Source organism: Macaca mulatta, chromosome 3 (assembly GCF_049350105.2).
Source record: "Macaca mulatta isolate MMU2019108-1 chromosome 3, T2T-MMU8v2.0, whole genome shotgun sequence".
NCBI lineage: Eukaryota > Metazoa > Chordata > Mammalia > Primates > Cercopithecidae > Macaca > Macaca mulatta.
This window is the reverse complement of record NC_133408.1, coordinates 129,108,313-129,114,312: the sequence shown is the minus strand read 5'-3', so window position 1 is coordinate 129,114,312 and position 6,000 is coordinate 129,108,313. Positions and strand designations below refer to the sequence as shown.

General features: G+C 44.2%; 1 protein-coding gene across 7 annotated transcripts in view; it reads left to right on the top strand.

Moving 5' to 3' along the window:
- The first annotated feature begins 530 nt into the window (after positions 1-530).
- The window catches only part of STEAP2 (STEAP2 metalloreductase), a 28,106-nt gene continuing 22,636 nt past the window's right edge, over positions 531-6,000 (top strand). For 3 of the 7 annotated variants that reach the window (XM_015134144.3, XM_028846093.2, XM_028846090.2), the window contains exons 1-2: positions 531-672; positions 5,101-5,269. The gene's annotated coding sequence lies outside the window, so the exon portion shown is untranslated. The remainder of the gene's footprint in view (positions 673-5,100; positions 5,270-6,000) is intronic. The other 4 variants (XM_077998083.1, XM_028846091.2, XM_015134142.3 and 1 more) reach the window with 2 other exon arrangements.

Here is a 6,000-nt window from a genome sequence, read left to right as displayed (position 1 = left end):
AGGTGGGAACCAGGGCCCTTTGGCGAGAGTTGGTGTAGGAATCGCGTCAGAAAAGCAATTTCTAGAGCGGAAAGGTGACCCCACATTACAAAAAGAAACGGAGTAGAAAAATGGGCTTTACTCTTCTAGAGCTGCTTCAGAATCTCCTGAAGACCAGGGAGGAACCCTGCAGGCGAGCCAGGCGGATACTCAGCCGCTCCCGATAGAGGGGTGCGCAAAGCTGCCGAGCCGTGTGTATGTGGCTCCCTAGTGCACTCACTGCTGGCTCCCTCTCGGTGCTCTGGGCCCTCCCCAGCTCCCCCAACACACCCCCGCCCCCTCCGAGCTCCCCGACTCCTCCCCGGCTCTCCACTGCTCTTCCCGACTCCTGTCGGCGTTCCTCGGGCCCTGGGTGCCACGAGCTGTCCAGAAGCGCAGCCCCTAGCGGCGCGTCACTGCCAAGCCGGCCTCCGCGCGCCTCCCTCCTGCCTCTTCCCTGGCTGTACACGATCCAGCTTGGGTAGGCGGGGAAGCAGCTGGAGCGGGACCGCAGCCGCAGCCACCCTGCAGCCGCCAGTCGGAGGTGCAGTCCGTAGGCCCTGGTCCCCGGGTGGGCCCTGGGGAGTCGGAGCCGCTCCCGGGGAGCTGCAAGGCTCGCGCCCGCCCGGCGTGGAGGGCGCGGGGGGCGCTGAGGTGAGCGGGTCGGGGAGGAGCGTGAAAGGAGGTGGCGGCGGCGGAGTTGAGGGTCAAGATGCAGTCGGCGCCACGAGCTGCATCCATTCTCCCCGATTCCGCGCCCTCAGCAGGCGTCCGCCCTGAGCTGCGGGGTCCCTGATCTCCTGGCACCTTGAGATGGAAAGTGAGAAGGGTGGAGAAGGGTGTCTGTTCCACTGATTCCCCCTCCTCCTCCTCTTGGTCTCCTAGAGCTAAGGGCAAGTCCTAGAGGTTGGGCCCAGGAGAAAGAAGGCCAGGAGACATTGTCTCAGGTAGGATGGGTCCCAGCAGGAAAGGACAGGCAGGTTACTTTCGCCCCCTTGGTAGTCTCCCTGCTACTTTTGGTTGATGCAGGGAATTTCATGGAAGATCGTGCAGTGCTGCTTGTGAACAGGTATTTCTAGCAGTCATTTTGTTTATTTCCGAGTAATGTAATCGTGGTGTGTTTAGGCCATTTCTGTTAGAAAGTAATTGGCCTCTTCTTTGACTGTCCTAAATTATCTTTGAGCCCTGTGTTCAGCCTCAGCCAAAACTTGTTGAAAATTATGCCCTAAAAATCTTGCTCTTAAAATAGAGCAGAGAGATAAAGAGCATTTTTGTTGGGAGATTTCCATTTATTATCTCTGCCACCCCGTGGAGAAGGATTGGTGTCAGTTTTTACTCCTCGGGCAGTTAGTTTTTTAGATGGAAAGACAGTCCAGGCCATAGTTAATTGTCGCTCATCACTATAGGAGAAACAGAATTCAGACTCCTGCCCCACCCCCACCCCCAACCTCCTGACTTAGATTCTAGTCCTTTTAACAGCCCCGCTGTTTGGAACCGTTTTTGTTTTCTAAAGCACCTCCCCATCCTTCCTTTCCTCCACTTTATTATTTCTTCATTTTATTGATCTCTGTTTATTTTTTTCTTTCTTTAACCCTATAATTTTTTTTTACTCCGATTCTCTCTCGGTTGCTTCAAAGCTTGAGGCTATTTAATGGAAAAACAAAACAAAACAAAACACCCGTCCTAAATAATTTGCAGGATGTTTAGAAACATAAGAGTAACTGTATATGCTGCCATTGGGGTAGCTGCACTTTCTGCCTCTTAGCTAGTCACTCTGTCAGGGTATGGGGAAATGAGACAATGTTGAGAATGATAACTTGAGCAAATTTGCAGTAAGGAAATGAAAAGCTTTATCCAAGTCACTTTTTATTGTACTGGTGCTATGGAAAATGTGGTGAATGAGCATAGTTGTATTTTAATACTGAAAAAAAATAGGACAGGTGAAGACAAATTTTTAAAGAAAGGATTGTAAATGAGTTAGAAAAGTGAGAAAGAGGATACACCAAAAATGCGAAAGAGTAAGACTGCAGGTGTGATAGAGGACATAGGACATCAGGAGATGTATTTATTCCTGCTGGGCCAGAAACCAGGACGTTGAGGTAACTGAGACTTTAACATAACATTTAACATAACATAATATTTAACATAATATTTAACATAACATTTTAACATAACATAATATCAACATTGATAAATCACCTACCCCTTCAGGGCCCACATGTCTTTTCAACAAAAAGAGAAGTCTGATCTAGAGAATTATTCGCTTTTTGTCCTGAATTTTTTTGATGCATTACATAACAAAGAATTTTTATGGCATCCTAAGTTACACTGCCAGACAATGTGGAGGCAGTGATCACGGACAAGACAAACATGGTTCTTCCCTCATGCAGCTTATTGTTCAATGAGAGAAATAGTAAACAGAAAAGAAACAATTATATAAAATATTACAAAATAAATTTAACAAGGGCTGAGTGAATTATTCTGCTATGGAGATGGAACAGTATATGAAAAGTTCCCAAGGTACATAAAGTGGTTGTTCTTTTCTCCTTCTAGAAGAGGATGCTGTGGGTGAACAATACAGATTAAGGTTAGAGAGGGGAAGCGGGGGCAAACTCATTCGGGACCTTCTATGTGATAGGAAGGTGGCTGTAGTTCTAAGTAAAGGAGCACTGATTTTAAGGAGAGACTTTTTATGATGATTTACATTTTAAGATGATCTTAGCTGCTGTGGAGATGGTTTGGAAAGGGTCCAAAGAGAAAGTAGGCTGACCCATTAGGAAATGTTTGCAGAGTCCAGGTGAGATGATAGAAACCTGAACTAGCCTGGTATTGGTGGAGAGGGATTTATGAAACATGTTGGAGAACAAGAGTTGGTGCAGGATTTTATGTCAAAACTGAGAGACAGCAAGGACTCAAGAATGACTCACAATTTTCTGATTGGAGCAACTGGTGGGTAATGGTGGCATTTACACATTTCCAGGCAAATGGGACCAGGTCTGGGTGGAAAAAGTTCAGGTTTGAACCTGTGAAGTTTGAGATGTCACAGAAAGAGGTCATAACCATATTCCCTGGGGAGGCAAAAAAGGGAGGCTCTCCAGGACATAAGTGGATAGACTGGTCTTTGATAGGTAAAGTTGGTGATTGTTAATTTAAGGTGAAACTAATGAGCTCAGTTTTCTGGTTTTTCTCCAGCAACCTTCACCAACGTGGATACAGATACAGAGAAAATGGATAGCTGGGTTCTTCCAGGACTAGAGTTTTGCCAAGCAGATATGATGGAGAGTAAGAGAGTTAAGGATCTTTTCAAGGGAGTGACTATAAATCTAGTCTCGGTTTAAAGAGATACCAGAGCAGGCTGATGGAGAGTACAGGATATTAAGCAATTAGAGAGGTCGAGGTCAACAGATCAGATTTCTTTTGCTGTCTAGAATTATCAGTGTGGATATTTAAACTAAGATTATTGGAAGTCCTGCAGATAGTGCTTGGAGATTTCAGGAAGTGAATGACTGAGGTGGGGTAGAGGCAAAAATTCATTACCTCCAATGAATAAGTCAAGGAAATAGCCCCTGAAGTTGAATGGTTCATCCACTTGCATGATAAAGTCCAGGAAAAACGTGATAGTTATTGGGGTAGAGAGGATGACCATGTGTATACTGGGAGCCAGAGTCTGCAGTCATAAGGAATAAACTAGAAGTCAGTAGAGGACAGCAGTGAGGACAGCATTAAGGGCAGGGAGAGGGTATGGTGAAGTACCATGAGTGGGTGTTTGCAGGAGAGACGATGAAGAAGAGATGTTCAGATGTGGGCCCACAAAGTGAAGGTTACGCCACCCCACCTCATGACCCTGGAGAGTTAGGTTTTCTTGATGGCCTCTCCAAATCAGCAGGTTGTGAAATATCATCAAAACCTCTGCGGACAGCCCTTTCAGAGCTGCTGTCATCCAATAATAAATGTCCTATTTATGTGTGAAACAAATTAGGTTCTATTTTTCAAAATTAACATAGCACAACAGCTGCCATTCAGCTTCAGGAATGTTCAGGAAATCCTTCTAAACTGAAAACCTTAAGAGGCTGTCTAGCTGAGTGTAACTGAATTCCCTATCATAATAATACATTCTCAAGTATTAAATGTGTACAGCAAGTCAAATGCCCATTCAAGAAAACTATGTCCTTGACACACACTTTTAGATTGAGCTCCCGAAGTTGAAGTGTTAAATACAGGGTGGTGATATTACCATTATCACACAGCTTCAAGACTTATTTAGTGTTGGAAACTACCACCAGAGTCAAGTATAACCTATTTGTTTGCCATTTAACAAAGGAAATCGAGACTCAAAGGATCAAAGTGATTGCAGAAACTTAGGCCTGCCCTTTTACCCCTACACCATGAAAACACAACTTTCTATAAATGACATAGTTGTTTTTTGGTTTTGTTTGTTTTTGTTTTTGTTTTGAGGCTGAGTCTCACTCTGTTGCCCAGGCTGGGGTCCAGTGGTGCGATCTCAGCTCACTGCAACCTCTGCTTCCCTGGTTCAAGCGATTCTCCTTCCTCAGCCTCCCAAGTAGCTGGGCACCTGCCACCACCCCTGGCTAATTTTTGTGCATTTTTAGTAAAGATGGGGTTTCATCGTGTTGGCCAGTCTGATCTCGAACTCCTAACCTCAAGTGATCCACCTGCCTTGGCTTCCCAAACTGCTGGGAGTACAGGCGTGAGCCACCACACCAAGCCTATAAATGACAGTTTTATCAGTTATTTAATTTGGATTCCTTATGAATAACATCAAAAGAAAAGGTAGAGACACTATGGGCATCACCTGGGAGCTTGTGAGAAATGCAGAATGTCTAACCTCCCTCTAGACCTAGAGAATCTTAGTGTGCATTTAAAAAAGATCCCCAGGTGATAATATTTGCATTAAAGTTTGACAAGTGCCTTTCTAGTGAGTCATTCCCTTAGAAACACCGGTCTGCTCAGGTCAGCAGGATCGTGATGTCTGGAGAACCGGGGAGGGGATCCCCTTATAGAACAGAAAGAAGATATATAGTCATAGAAACATTCTGAATTTTGAATATTATGAAACAACAGGAACAAAGTGTGCTGTGCAAGGAGTGACGCATTTTAAGGAATGGCATTGCCCTTCCCAGAAAGTGGAGAGAGGAAATTGCAAAATAGTGAGTGGACCTTCTGATACTGCTCCTCCTTGAGTGGAAAAGGGGAAAGAACTGCATGCGTATTCAGCGTCCTGTATTCAAAGGTAACTGCTTGCTACTCTTTCACAATTGTAATTTTTCATTACTACAAACAACAATGTAAAAATTAACATAAGTGAAGGTCAAAAAGCCACATCTACTATCGCCAAATGATTATTAGAATAAGTATTAGATTGAATTCTGAATCTTTTAGTAGAATGATTTTCAATCTTGGTTGCATAATAAAACATCTGCTAATCTTTTTTTAAAAATGTTGTGGCTTAGGATGAACCCCAGACCAATTAAACGAAAACTGGATGGTGGGGGTGACCTGTGATCACTGTGTTTTAAAACTCCCTGGATCATTAGAGCATGCACCTAGGGTTGAGAAACACTGCTTCAGTAGCTACATTCAGAAGCAACTCTGAGATTGCAGTTCTGCCTCTCCATGTGCCAAAACAGTGTGACTCTCCCTTGCTACCATAAGCATAGTGCCAAGCCAGGTCAGCAATATTCAGGTCACACTCACTGGCCAGTAGGGTTTTCAGAACCTTGAGGGAAGTAGGATTTATTTCTTGAAGAAGCCTGCTTACACTAACTTTTAAGACAAATTGATACATGTTACATATTTATGGGGTTCACATGAGTATTTGTCATATCCGTACAATGTGTAATGATCTGGTTGGGATTTGGGGGGAATTCATCACCTTGAGTACTTATCATGTCTATGTGTTAAGAACATTTCAAGTCATCTCATCTGGCCACTTTGAAACACACAGTACATTGTTACTAACTA